At 40.5% G+C, this 15,415-nt stretch overlaps 1 protein-coding gene across 8 annotated transcripts in view; it reads left to right on the top strand.

The window, feature by feature from the left end:
* Nucleotides 1-15,415, top strand: part of INPP4A (inositol polyphosphate-4-phosphatase type I A) — a 137,412-nt gene that overhangs the window by 52,218 nt on the left and 69,779 nt on the right. The window contains exon 4 of one of the 8 annotated variants that reach the window (XM_085321554.1): nt 9,445-9,633. The exons of the other annotated variants lie outside the window; for them this stretch is intronic. The gene's annotated coding sequence lies outside the window, so the exon portion shown is untranslated. The remainder of the gene's footprint in view (nt 1-9,444; nt 9,634-15,415) is intronic. 8 annotated transcript variants of the gene reach the window in all.

Here is a 15,415-nt window from a genome sequence, read left to right as displayed (position 1 = left end):
AGGACATCGGTCGGTGTGACTTGCCTTCTCTATGCAAGTTGCCATATCTTTCTGCAGATCTCGTTGACAGACTAATTTTAAAACACGTCACTGTGAACGTGTGACTTCCAGTGTTGCTCCACAAAACAGGTGTGACTTCCTGATGTTAGCGAAGAAGGTACAAACATAATTTGCCTATAGAAAGTCTCTCTGTAGTTACTAAGTAGTGTTGTCTCTGTTTTGCAGATGTGTAAACTAAGCCACAGAGATGAAGGGCTGGGCTTGTCRTATTTTATCATGGTTAAGATTGTAAATAGGATTTTTAGATTTGTTGATCTTCTCTACCTTTTTTCATCTTTTCATTTTAAGTGAAATGAGAAAACTATTTGTCTAAGTATTTATATTAAATACCCTGAAGGTAAATGGTGCTACAGTATGTTACTTGGGTATGAGATGGCAGGTCCATGATATCAGCTCCCAATCTTGTGACTGTGGCTTACTGTGACTTGCAGTTTCTTCTTTGTGAATGGCTTCTATAGTGTTTAGCAGCTTTTGTAGGATGTACCTCATTTTAAGAATGGGAAAAGAAAAATACTATACTAGATGCATAGAGCTAAGGTTATAAAAGATACCAAATTGGAACTCTGTATATCTGCACTGAATTTACTAAAGTAAGAATGATTTAAAATAGTAAAATTGTGCCAGTAACTATTGCATGTCACACTTAAGCCTGAGCAAAGCTCCCCATCATGTCATATGCCTTTGTCCTTGTGGAGGAACTCCCCAAAAGCTAGGGTGAGTAAAATGCTCTGTAACTTCCGCGACCGCCAGTTCAGATGAGAAGCGAACCTCAAGTTTGTTCTGCCTTCACCTTGGACAGGAAAGAGAGAAGAAAACTTGTGTCTTCCTATAGGCCGCTTCTACAGAGAGGTATAATTTTTAAAGCAATTTTAGATGCCTCTCTGATGAGCGTGTAGGAGAATAAGCCTGGAYGGAGTTTTCGGAGCTGTTAAGTGTTTTCTTTTATACAGAAACCAAACTATACCTTGAGTGCATTAGCTTTTTTGGTTGCTGCTACTCTGGTTAGGTTAGTTATTTTACRAACATCAGATTTATCTTAACCTGTTTGTTTGTTTACCTCTTGCTGGCTGGTGCTTGTCCCTTGACAAGGGTGTTAGCAAGGTGAGCTCTTTGAGCCTGCCCTTGTGAGGCCGCCTCTCCCTTCTCCTAGTGACAGGCCCTTCTCAGCTCTGCAGGGGTAGGAACGCGTTGGCAGCTGCGCCTGGCACAGTGCCCACCCTTGTGCTTGGGTTATCTGGCCTTGAGGTCTTCCTTCTTGGTGGTTCTCCACTGAGAACACTCAGTTGACAGCAGAAGTTCTTCTTGTTAGTCCCTGACTGCAYGGTTTGGTGTCAGTGCTTTTTAACTTCACCTTGTTTCTGTTACTTTGGTCCTGGTTCTTTGATAGTTTGATTCTCCTCCTATTTACAAGGAGAACTGTGAACTGATGAATTCGACTTAATTACTGTGTCACAAATATGAACATTGCTTTGTGTATGACTCTTGCCAGAATTTAACATKTTTTAGGAATATATTGCTTATGACTGGTTGATGTATTTTTATGTGAACCAAARTTTTAGCTTTTTTAATCCCCCTGAATACGTGTATATATTTCTGCCATCGATATATGCTACTAGAGAAGGGCCCCCTCCACACWGGAACCTATTCCCTTGACAGTTTTGTGGAAAACACAAAGATTTCTAACATGCTCTGTTGTAGCGGAATAGCACATATTGCAGGTTGAAAATCATAGCTGTTACTGTCCTGGAGACCATACTACTTGAAGGGTTTTTGTTTTGTCCTTAAGATACAATGTTCAATCCCTAAAGTTACTTGCTAACTCCTAGGTGTGCAGTTAATGCCTTTGCGGTATAGCTTTGGGCACGTATAGACTGGGGAAGACGTGAAACTGGAACAGCAATTTGTGTGCCGTGTCAGTTGTGCAGTAAGAAATTGCTTATACATTTTTGTTTCCCTTCTCTGAAGCTTTTGGAAACGTGAGATAATTGTACTGCTGGTCCTAACAGAGTCCAGCAGCAGGGCAGGCTGCCAAGGAGGCTGAGCAGTCTCCATCCTTGGAGGTGTTCAAGACCCAAACAGAGCAGCCTGGTCTGGCCCTGCTTTGGGCAGGTGTTTGGATCAGAGACCTCCTAAGGTCCCTTTCAGCCTGGATTATCTGATACAGTCAGATTCTGCTCCGTCTGGTAGTAGATGATTGATTTACAGAATAAACGTAAAGATATGTTAAGAAATATTTTGATTATACTTAAGGGGAGGGGGGAAAAGAAAGCCTTAAGATGCCTATCGCTGAGGTATAGCGAGTGACCTGGTATGGCCAAGGACAGCRTGATCTCTGTCACAGTGGAAGAGCCGTGGGTTTGGGCAGCAAGAAATTAAACTTACGAACCTCTCAGAGACATCCAAATTCAGCCGGGACCTGCAGGGAGCGAGGCCTGCTCGGAGGCCCCCGCAGGACACGCCAGGGGCTCGGTTCGGTTGCCGTCGCTGCCCTTCCACGAGCCTTGCTCGGGTGGGCAATCCTCGCGGGAGAGGACTCGCCATGCCGCGCCGCCGCCACCGCAGGCAGCCGGGATGGGGTCGCTGCCTCAGGAAGCCGCCCGGTGAGGCCTGGGTTGTCGCCGGTGGCGTGAAGCAGCTGCCGTGTAAAGCTCCGTACGCTGTAACTGCGTGGAGCCTTTCAAGAAATTACTAGCAAAGTTACTTCGGCTAAGCACGTTACTTTTCCGTCGGTGCTGCAGAAGGGAGATATAAATCTCAGTCCCCCCGGCATAACTTGTAACGGTGCCTGATTCTGAAATTTCTCGCTCGGCTTTATCGGCGTGCAGAGCAGAAGGAACTGGCCTTGGCAAGGAGGTGCTGACAAGATGCTGCGCTCCGGGCTCAGCGGCGGGCTTGCGCTGCTTCTAGTTAGCAGGGCGGGTAAGTCGTCGTGCTGGGCAGAGGTTTTCGGTTCTCCTCGCGCGCGGGGCCCGCTTCCGAGTCACGGGAGCTCCGCTGGCCGTGAGCTAGCCACAGCGTGATTTGTTCCTGTTTGAACAGGCAGTGTGTTCGGGGGCAGGGGCAGGGGGGATTTGTGAGGCTTAAAGTACAGCCTGCTCTAACAGGTTGACTTTTGCAGCCTCTTTCTACCGTACAGCCAACCTTTGCCACGAGGCAGTAGGAAGCAGGTGCCCGGTCAGAAGTCGTCTCCTGGTAGYGGTCAGAGGCTTTGCTGCTCTGGCAGCCGGGGGTAGAAAGAGGGGACGTGTCACGCTGGGGGTCACACAATCCGTCGCGTGCAAAAATCGGCAGGGGGACCCCTCGGTTTCCTCATGGCTGATGGCGTCGCAGTGGCGACACATCTTGCAAGAGCTCAGCAGAAAATGAACCTTGTGTCTGACAGTAACGTGACCCCATTTTATTCCCCACTCCTGCGAAGGGGGAGAGCAAGCTCATTTGTAAGCTAAAGCAGACAGAGTCAGCGAAAGCGCTTTCTCATGCAGTAATTGCTTTGCTTCTGTCAGACGTGTGTCTTCATGCAGACTGAGGAGCCGCTGTTGGAAAGTCTAGAGAGGTGTGTTGCCATGGTTGTGCTTAAATCTGGAATCTAAAAGCTCAGTAGGTGCTGTGGGCTAGGTTATTTAACTGGGGCAGAATGGAGTGCAGTATACAACGGGGTGCTTGAAGGGCTTATGTGTAATTTTTTATTTCTACCATCTTGAGCAGTTTAGTGAAGAATAACCTGGGCATCAAGCTTGTTTGCATTTACAGATCTTTCTAGCCCTTACTGTGACTTAAAAGGAATTGCAGTAATACTGGCCATTCATTTCATCTGCCTGCCTTCAATTAATCATCGTCCACATTGGAAAAGACATGCCTGGAGCAATCCTGCATCTCCATCCCGTTCAGTGCTGCTTCATACTGAGGAAATTAAGAAAGAACTTCCTTTCTTCCCCCAGACGGCCATGTCTTCTCCCCTGTGGGGTCTGTCTACACACTCTCAAAGAAATCCATAACAATAGAGGAAAAATAGCATTTGAGACTCCCCTAGAGGGACAACATATCATCCTAATTAAGTGTTTCTTTCAAATACAGCCCTGGCTGTGCAATCAGCTCCATACAGACAAAGCCCACTACTCATTTGAAGCTTTTTGATAGATGAGGTCTGATGACAAATATGGAAGAGATAAAAGAGCATGACTGTCCATTCCTCCTCTTTGCCCGCTTGTTAGCTGCTTTGGAGCATATTTTGCTTTAACCGATTGGGATTTAGTGGCTTCCTCATTAAGAGTGAAGCTCACAATGTTGCATGCGTAGAGCTCCACTTGGTGTTAGCTGCTTAATATGAAACAGCATTTATATTGGTGGCACCCTTGATAAGGAGCAATCCTTGCATCCTCCTGAGTCAGTTATCGGAGTGACATCCCCTACACATCTGCTCTGCTAAAGCACTTTCTGGTGCAGGCGACTGACAGAGAAACTGTGTGAGTGACTCACAAAAGGGAGAGCATTGTAAGTAGCACAGCAAGCTTCTCTATGGGTGTTACTAGCTTATGCAGTGTGTTTACTGCCTGCTTTTAGTGTGTTTTGTTTTTGTTTTTTTACAAAAAACATTATCCATTGGTTTGTTCCTTGCCCTTTTCTTTATATCACATCTCCTTGTCAGTTTATAAAGTATATTAAAATGCAGAGCAGGCCATGTGTGAATGAATACACTGCTGTGTAACATATGCAATGACAGGGTTTCTTAGACCCTCATGTTCATCATCCCCTTGTTAGTGCTAGACCAATAGCCTGTACCGTGCCCGACTGCTATGTGTAATTGCAATAACCACATGTGCGATTATTGCATAATGTGAGGCACTTGGCCTTTTAATAAGATTATATATTGCATTAAGTTTTTTTTCTGTTTGACTGCTGATTCTAGTCTGCAGAGTTAACCAGGACTTCAGCAGCAGAGGGAGAGATGAAGGGCTGAGTTTGAATAACATCTTAAATGAAAGCAATAATCAAATGGAGTAGAGCCTGAATGCAGGGAAAGGGACAGAAAAGAGGGTCAGGGGACATGGTGGTACATAGCTAATGAGAATGACTATAGAGGACAGGGGGTTAAGGAGAAAAAGAAGCAGAATTCAGATATTTTAAGTGTCTGGAGAATAGAATAATCTCTGGGTTATTACTTTATTTCTTTACCATGCTGACTTTTGTCTCTTTTTACAAGTATTTAACCTACATTATGTTCTGCACAAGCCCAAAAATAAATTAGGGATTTTCTGGAATTAAATGCTCCTCTTATATCAAGGCATTAAAAGAGTTTGGAACATTATCCTGTCCTAGTTTAAATTCAGTTCAATGAAGTATTCATATTATGCGTTGCATTTTAATTATAAAGCTGTTACAGTCTTTAAATTAAAAACTTTCCAGTACCTAATTGTTAATAATCTCTACATAATGCATGGGAGATATAGAGACAAATTACCACAGAATCATTCTGAGCATTTCAGGAATAATTGTTTCACTAAAACAGATTGAGAGGATTAACCCTTAATCCAAACCATCTCAAACTACCTCCAAATCAGCTACCAACAAACCACTTCAATTTTTCGAAACTTTCTATGTGGAACATTTCCAGATTTTATTGTGGAGCTTGTCTGCAGTGGTATTTTCCATATAGCCAGGAAGGTGAAAGTGGAAGTGACCATGTGGGTCCTCAAGTCTTGATCTTCATAGATTGCAAGGCCCAGACTGTGGGATATAGACACATTCCAGTGCTCTGCGTGATCTCTAAGGCAAGGCATGTGATAGCTTGAAGCACCATAATAGAAGTCAAAAACTCACAGCAGCACTATGGTTCAGATCAAGGGCATTGCCAACACACTAGTCTTGCAGAATAAATAGCAGAAAAGCTTTCTAGTAATTATTAGTTTTAGTACATGATTTCTCATAACTTTTGGGGAGGCAAGACAGATAAGCTTTAAACACCTGAGTTTAAATTTTCAAATATGAATTTAATCTGAACTCGGACATCTCAGAAAAGGCTATTTTAGACACTGACCACCTGCAGGCCTTGGCGAAGTCAGGGGCAGCTGTGAGTGACCAGGGTCTCCTAGGAAATCAGAGCAGTTAAAAGCTCAGATCAGGAGAAGTCTTAATTTTTCTGTTGGTTTCAGTGGAATTGAAAAGAATATGCTCATGTGCTGTTTCTATGCTGAGATGCCTTCCTGAACTTGCATTTTTTTAGTTGCTCCATAAATGTAGATTTAGGCAAAACTCCAGCTGAAAACTTTAACCATAGTTTTCAGAAGGGATCTTAACCAGCAGTCTGTTCTGAACATTGTGTGACATATAGACAGCTGCACACCTACTTTTCAAGCACCAGGATGTACAGCTCAGTTTTACTCTTTCAATCAATAAGTATTTCTGTGTGCAAAGTTGTCTGCACAGCTAAGTCACCTTTAAAAATCAAGTCTGAGCTGTCTGAAGGAAGCTCAGACAGCTTAACAAGATGATTGCTCTCAGCTCAAGGCATAAAAATGCCAGTTTGGATCAAAGAGAGCACTAAAAATTGTAGACTAAGGGGATGTTTTGTGTCCATGCAGCAATATGTATGGAGAGTTGATAGATATTCAAAAATGCTGAAAGAATAAGAGATCTTGTAGTAGAAAAAATTCTTATGTCCTGTTGAACAGTTTTCTTGAACTGGATAAATTATCTTTTAAAGAAGCTTCTACATTTTATTACGAAAATCATGCTTCAGCACAGTAACTTACTCAGACATAATACACTTGAATGACCCAACAAATCAGAAAGTCTACATGAACATGTTTAACAYTTTATGAATATGAGAGTGTGCTGGATGGTGGGAGTTTAAGGTATGGTGTAGCCCTTAAAGGAGGCTTGTATAAAAGATGGCAGAAGCATCTCCTGGATTTACACTGGGAATTCCCTTAGCAAGTTAAACAAAGCCTTAGCTATTTCTTACTATATGTTTTCTCATTTGGGGTATCGGGAGCTTTCAAGAAATCTTGGATATTTTACTCATAATTTCACAAAACTTTTTTTAATTTCAGAAGAGGCTTCCAATTTTGGAATCTCATATATTTTTAAAGCAATGATACTTTCTGGCTGTCAGGGTGACTTTTTAAGTTGTCACATGTTTGGGATTTCTTAAAGATACTTTTTTTTTTGATGTGTAATTAAAACAAATGTCTCTTCCTAAGGCTTTTTAAGGATTTTTATATCTAGAAACTATTGAATGTAAAATGTATCTTTAAGAAAATGGAAAATACGGTCTAGGCAAACTTAAGGTTTGTTAATTTGACCATGATAACCTTAGGAAAATTTTTAAAGGAAAGAATAATTAAAGATGTGGGAGGTGAGTGGAAGGAGGATGAGACACAATCTATTTTACTAAGGTAGGTCAGGTCAGACTGACCTAGTATCTTTTTTTATTAAGAAAATAGATTTTCTAGAAAAAGAAAAATGTGCTAGCTCTGGTCTCTCTGGATTCCTCTGAAGTGTTTAATATGGTACTGCAATGGAAATTACTGTTTAAGGTGGAGGAAGATTAAATTAATATAAGAACGGTAAAGTCAAACAAAGAACTGGCACAAGGGGAGACAACAGGAGGTGAATTACTCTGGGAGCTAGCTGACTTGTTTGGTTTTCTGAAGGCTTGTGGGGGGTGTCTTTTTTCTTTTTTCTTTTTTTTCTTTGAGTTGAGAGTGTTGTATTGAAAGTAGGCTGTTGAAACTTGCTGATAGAAGGAAGGCATCTCCTGTACACAGGTTTAGATAAAATGACTGTACAGGAACAATTAGGGTGACATACGCGTGTGTAGTAGCCACTGTGGACGGTCCTACTATCTGTGCTTAGGAACTAAGTGCAAGAATTTTTCCTATGAGCAGCAAGTTCAGCATTGGAAAACTTCAAAGAAGAAAGGCCTAAATGAAGGTCAGTGAGTTGATGTTTGTCTCTAGTTGGCCAGTGTGACACCATCATGAAATGATAGGTGGGATCTAAGGAAGGGTCAGGAGAGGTATTTCAGGCTGAGGGAGGGCACTCAGCTGCACTCATGTGGGCTGGGTCCTCACCTGCAGTGAGAGTTTACAAAATTTACTGCAGTCTCCAAGAAACTTCAGCTCAGTATGTAACATGCAGAGGAAGACTATCGGAGTGACAAGAAAAATGGAGAGATGGTGTTACAAAAGGAGCTGTGTTGGGTACGTCAAGAAGGCCTGCAAAACAGGAAATCTAGCTGTGGCAGCTACGCGGCTGGAGTAATGGGGAGCTTGGGAACCGTGACTGATGGCCATTAGGTTATAACTAAGCAGCAGGATGTCTGTAGTCCATCAGAGGACTAATGCAATTCTACATGCAACGGCGTGGTGCAGTAGGAAGGCAGTGGTCGAGAAACAGAACTGGCCGGATAACCTAATTCAGAAATGCTTTGAACAGAACACACAGAGCTACTAATAGCGGCAGCTTGCATACATGCCCAGCATATAGATAAAATGCTTAACCAATGTAGGAATACATACGGCTAGTCCTGTGGTATCAGGCAGTAGTCAGCAGGAGAAAGGTTGAAGGAGCAGCATAAACATTTATGAAGGAGGGTGATTGCTAGGACGCTTTGGATGTAGGCTGTTGGACAGCGTGTGCTCTTCGATTGCCAGTGTGCATTGCTGTCTGCTGTACTGCCCTGCACAGGAAAACGTGTGTGGTAAGTCAGGCAGCACATCATTTTGTGTGGCTGGACAAAGGCGTGTAAGTTTAGCCTGTGACAAAAGTAGGTTTAGGAGGAAGCTGTTTGGCAGCAAACTCGCAGTCAGTGAGTGAAAAGGTGTGCTCTGGAGTGAAAATTGTGACTGAAGGACTCTGACGTGCCTGGAGTGGCAAATGACAGGCGCCGTACGTACAGTGGGTGACAGTCCCTGCCCCAGATACCTTCTTAGTATGAAAAAAATGCTTAAACTCGTAACTGCCTATCACTGAAGAACTGCCCTTTGCTTAGATGCTACTTTGTCCTAGCACTGGCTTCGGGAGGGAGCTGAACTCCTTGAGCGAGGGTGAGTAACAGCTTTCTGCTCTGTTGCAAATACTGAGTTACTTTAAATGGCTTTACCAGCTATTAAAACATTGATCAGGTCATTCTTTAGCAGAAATACCTGTAATATAACAGGAGGAAAATGCCACAGCAAGAAACTTTTTACATGTGCTTCTGGCAACACTATGTTTAGTTCTCCAGTTACTTGTTTATTAATAAGTGCTTAGCCTGTGTTTTTGAGGTTTTTAAGTGCTTGAAAAAAAAAAAAAAAAAACTCAGGAAAGAATAGTACAGCTATTCTTTTTTTTCTGCTTGCTAGTTATTTTTTACATAAAGGTACTAAATAGTTATTGTTCTAGGGTAAAAACAATTGTGTGATGACCTCACAGTCCTAACTTGGAAAACTGCCATCGTAAAGAAAAACCGCTGTTTATGGACTGAGTTGTCAGTAGTTTGGAAGGGGAACGTTCTGTTGGAAGCACAGTGCTCTAAATGACAGAGAGGATGGACGGCAAGGGGGAGGACTGAGAAGGCAAGCACAAAAATAAGTGAGTAATTTATCTGCTTTACTGTTTACTAAAGAATCGTGGTCCATTTGTTCTTTCTCTCATAAGTAAAATATACTTAGAAGCCTTTTCCCAATTTGCTTTTTGCCTTGTTTTCTTATACTCTGGGGTTATTTAACTCCGAAATATGATTTTCTGGTTAGGAAATCTCTTGGGGTTTTAATTTGAAAACCTGCTAGCCCACACTTGGAGCATCTCAGTTCTGCATGGCTGCCACCTATAGCCTGCCCCCTGAAACTGGAAGAGTATCACTTAAAGAGGTTTCTGGAGGAGAAGAGAAGATGATCAGATCTGAGGAACTTACCCCTTTGGGTTTCAGGAGAAAGGTGTCTCATGCTTCTATTAGAGAAGGAGGGAAAAACAGAGGAAGTTACAGCAAACCTTTCCTTCCTGTTGCAAATCCTTTGGTGGGTTAGAGGAAACAAATGCAAAACAAATAGACAAACAGAAGCATCATCAGRTTTGGAATACTTTCTTGGCCTATCCAAAAACTAATGTAGATCACTATTTAACATGAGATGTTGAGATACCAATTTAATCCCCTTTCATGCTTTCCTAAGATAGCTATGTATAGAAGTTGGAAAGAATTAGCTTTTGAAGGTTCCTGACCGTTTCTCTGCAGGTCTAACTAGCAGCCTATGTTGCCTAACTTCTCTACAGTTTGATACTGTGAATCCCATCCAAAGAGTATAGCTTGGTTAACCTTTTCATAAGGTGTTGATTAGTCATGGTAAGCACTGTCCACATGATTTGCTCACACAGGTTCTTAAACAGTAATGAAAATATGAAATATTTGCATATTATTAAATAGGGCCTACATGAACTGCATTTCTGTTGAAAGAAAAAATGTGTACAATACAAAAGAGAAGGTTTTGCCAATCTATTTGGATCTTTCTGTCATGGTATTTTGAATAGTATGTTTTCTATTTGGATAGATTATATGCTATAAAAACTAAAAATAAAATGTGCCAACATATTTTGGGGATTTGCAGGCTAGCATGACAGATGGAGAGAATGTTAATTTCTTCTTCAAATGCATTTATGCTAATTTTGCTTTGAAACAAAAATATATCTATTTGGGAATAATTATRTTCAAGATTGTTCTCTGATTTCCATGTAAAAAAATCTTAATGCAACTCTTGCTAAATTTTAACCTCTGATGATTATGAGATGGTCTAAAAGGTGTATTGTGGCTCAAGCCTTTGCAAGAACTTGGTTCCCATTGAAAGCAATTTAAAAATGTTCTGTCTGAAATTCTGGTTTATGGTTGACTTTGCTTCATGCTAACACAGGCAAACAAAGAAACAGCATAAAGAAGTACTGCTCAGCTGTTATTGCTGAGCTATTTTTAGTGGACTGTCTGAACATTGATCTAGTGTTTCTGAAAGGAGGCCTTTTCAGTGTGCTTGTGCACGTTTGCTTCAGTGACTGTCCTTCAGTCAGACCTCCTGCAACTCTGATAACTTGACTTTTGGAGCTGTCCCAGGCCGTTGCTCAATACTCTCAAACATTCAAAGTAGAGGTGGAGGAAACTGTTTTTTGGGGAGAAAGGCTCAGTTGTGTAAACTTGCAGATACGATATGTCGTATAGTAAGATCTGGGATAACAGGGCTTCCTCCACTGCACGTGGGCACTTCATGCCAGGAACTTGGAGACTTCTGCCTTGAGGTGCTTTTCTTACTATTCAGCCAACTCTTGCGTTTCTTAACCTTGTCCTGTGAGGTTGCACAGGCTCCATTTAACAAGTGTAACTGTTAATACAGACAGATGTGTTAGCCTTCAGTGAAGGCTGTCAGTGCTAAATGACCAATGCCTGGCGTTAGCAGCTAAACCCATTTGCATGAGGCATCACTTTTGTGGCAATGGGAGGGGAAGCAGCCACCATGAGCCACCTTCTGCTGATTTTCTTTTTTTTATAGGCTGTGGTGTAAGGTGTGGAGTAAAGGTTTTGTCTTCAGTCTAGAAAGAGTGAGCTTAAATCTCTGTGGCAGGTTAGCTAGAAGAAAAACACTCCTGAAATATTTCTGAAATATTTTTCTGCACCTTTATTTCTTAAATAATGAGAAGCCAGGATTCACTGTATTCTTTCCTTTTAATAAACAAGCTCAAGTTAATATGGAACTCTTCAATTTTGCTGTAAAGATGATGAATAAACTTTAGAAAATGGAAAAAACCTACCTTCCTTACATAAATCACATAACATCTTACAGAAAAAAAAGACTGATAAAACCAAGTTAAAAATCATGTCTAAGTAGTGATTTAAATACAGTGATAAGAACCTGTTTGTAATAGGARTACAGGAAAGATGATAAACAACCAGATTCCATTCTGTTTGCCTTAATACTGTATTGCACAGTAACAKTCAATTTGTAGTATTATATCTGCTGTTACTCACTGAGAGAGGAGTTTCTTTAAAAATATATATGTATATAACTAGTTTAGTTTGGTTCTCATTGTAGTTTTCTCTTGCTGCTATTTGAACATTTGAACACTGAACATTAGAACTGTGAGTGTTTTCATGTCCCAATTTTCTAAAGATGSTTTAAGCTTGGCACAGATTTGCAGTCATCCCCATATGAGTGACTTCTGATGTTTTCATTATTAGCGTTAAAAAAATATCACTACTGCTTTTGATTATTCTCCTTCCATAGTTTGTAGAGTAAAGAAGTAATAACCAAGGAAAAAGACAAATTAGAATTTTTAATCTCTTGGCCAATAAGGAAGGAAGTAATACAAAATATTCTAGATCAACTGATGCACACTCAAACAGCTGAATTTGTTGGAAATTCAAGGATGAGATCCTCARCAGTATGTTTAATTGGCTGTTGAAAAGAAATTCTGAAAAGTGCCTTTTGTAAACATTTCTGACGTGTATAACACTTAGCAATAGCTTGAAAAGTAGCATTACTGAATTGCAAATGTTAACATTTTATGGTTTATTTACATCCCTGAGAATTCTCCATGAATCAACTTTGAAATCAATAAGATTTAATGAGGAGAAAAGCCTTTTTTGTTTTGGATTCATAAATATGACAACAAGCATTAGTTTGTATTTTGTCCATTGGTACAGTTTGTCCTCAAACAACGAGTTATGTGCGTTAACTCATTTGCTTTGGTGGGCTAAGTAATAGATATAAGGTCAAATAAAATTATCATTTAGTCTTTTCACTGGAGAAAGAAAGGTAGAAAAGAGATAGTTTCAGATAGTCTTTGATGTGGAAGGAGGAAGAATGGAAGGAAAACTTTCCTGAGGGGTGATTTTCAGGTAGGCACTGCTGAGCACCAGGCGTGGATCCCCACGGGCTGAGGAGTGACCAAGAGCACTGGGAGTGAGTGGTCTCAAGCGATGGATTGTGTTTTACCATATGAATTTTGTTGGTCCTTTTTCTTCTTCACGGAGAAACGTAGTCAGTGGTACTCCAGAGAGCCTGTGACTGAAAACTTTGATAACTTGCCATACAGTGAAGGGGAGAGACAAACATAGACAAGAGTTTTCTGGTGACTTTTCTTCAAGTCTTAATGTAAAAGTGGCTTGTAACTTCCCCAGTGCAGCGCAGGTCATCTGGAGCTGCATTTCTGGGTCTTGTTTAAAAACTGTGCTTTTTCCCCTTCCTCAATTGCTTGGAATCCATTACTAGGCATCTTTTGTTCTGTCAGTGTAAATACACTTAAACAGGAACATCACAAGATGGGATGACAGGTCTTTCTGTGACCAGCTGCATCCTTCGCTAGGGAGACAGCACTGGCATATTACAATTTAATAGCTTTTAGCTGTGAAATTTAAWGGTTGAAAAAGAATAAGATCTCCTCTGTTTTGATCAGTTTCTGGAAAGGAAAATCTGAATATGAGAGCGAAAAGGCAGTGGTTTTAAAGGTGCCTGAAAAACAGACACAGAAATAGCCACGCAGTCACAGCTTTCCCAGAACTGGGGAGGAGATCGTAGTAGGCTTCAGACTGCTGACTCCTGCAGCCTGCTGTATAATCTGGGCCGACTGAAGAGTGCTTCTGTAATGTGCCAGGTTAGGTTGGGAAAATCCGTTTAGATAAATCCATGCACACTGTTCTCACTTAGTATGGAAGTGACTTTTGGGTGTCTCTGGGAAGGAAAACAGAACATGTTTTAATGCTAGCTGGCTGCACACCGCCATTACCACTCCCAGGCAGTGTAATTTTATATATTTATGTAGCTTTTCTGCAGTTGTAAAAGACAGATGTAGCTACAGTTCTACAACATTTACTAGTATGCCAGTTTAACTGGAAACAGAACTATGTGTTTGTGCAGTGATCGTCATATTTGAAAACTAACATGTTCATCGTAACATTCATAAAACGTTAATGTTGCAGCTTCTACTTGACTGTACTGTCAAACTTTCATACCTTCGCGCCTGTTTTCAACCTCTCAAAACACTGATTCATTTGTAGGATTTGGGTTTATTGTATCACTCATTTGAATTAGCTAAACTACCTGTAGGGCTTAGTTCATATAAAAAACGTTGGAGTACTGCAGGTGCTTTGCCACAGAGCTTTTCAGAATGGAAGAGTTAACAAAGTGCTCTTCTGCAGGCACGCTAATACCTTCTGCATCATCTTTTAGCAACTTGAATTTTCATAGGGATTTGACATCGTTACTGCTTTGTTACTAGAAGATCTACTGGTTTTGGGTCAAGTGGTTGTTTCATACATTTTAACCAGATGTCCCTGGCTTCATTCCCCATAGATAATGCTGGACTCAGATTTCTGTTTAATTCACTCTTAATGCTGTTAGCAAAATCCTTGTTTGTTTGTTTATTTTTTATAATTGTAAACCTCATAAAGAACTACTTGCATTGCTGCATTTCAGTTACAGTTTATTTTTTATTTTCTGTGTTGAAAAAGCATGACTTTTTTTTTTTTTTTCTTTTTTTAATCGGATAAAGAGATATTATTAGACTTTCCCTTTTCAGAACTGGAGAGTGCCCAGAAAGACTTTAGCTCACACTTTCCAAATACAGATTTACTTCTAGACTGAGACCAAACATGGAAAAATTGAGAATGGTAGGTGAATATTTTGTGAAGTTCTCAGTAGATGGAAACAATGCAAAATGCAAAAAAAAAAAAAAACTTAATAGCAATGATTGGTTCTTACAGTGTTTAAGGTAGTGGTTTTAAATTGTCCATGAACTATGCAAATAAGTTCATAAAAGGTGACTGAGGAAAGCAAACCTATTATCAGTAGCTTCAAATTAGCTTATGTTGAAGGATAATCTTCCACTGGAAAATTTTTAGGGGAGTTTCAAATCAAAAAGATTTAATGCCATTGATGTGGGAATTTAATAATGCCCCATTTCATTTAGTCATAATTCTGGGTTATTTTACTTCTCAGAAGTGTTCTCACAGAATTTAACCTTTTGTTTAAAAAGAAAAGTTTTGACTGTTTAGAAGAATGAATCTTTCCATTTTTTTTTAATCAAGTGATAACATACAGTTAAAAAAATTACCGTTTTGTAACATGCACTGAATTTTTTTTTTTGCAGTGATGCATTATAATTCACAGTAAGATCACTGTGAACACACAATCATTTTATGTTTTCAGTGGAAGCAATATATTGCACTTGGAACATAGATGTTATGCCAGTGATGACACTGTCCTGACAATGTTATGTCTAGCTCTCATTCTCACACCTTCAGTCCAYGAAGACATGCTAAGCGATCTACATCTATAGGGATGAGTCCTGCATGTCCTTAAAAAGCTGTAATGTTAGTGCTCACGACTGCTCAAAATTT

This window comes from Rhea americana, unplaced genomic scaffold (assembly GCF_003343005.1).
Source record: "Rhea americana isolate MKP2758 unplaced genomic scaffold, rheAme1 scaffold_7, whole genome shotgun sequence".
NCBI classification, from domain to species: domain Eukaryota; kingdom Metazoa; phylum Chordata; class Aves; order Rheiformes; family Rheidae; genus Rhea; species Rhea americana.
This window is presented reverse-complemented; position numbering and strand designations above follow the sequence as displayed.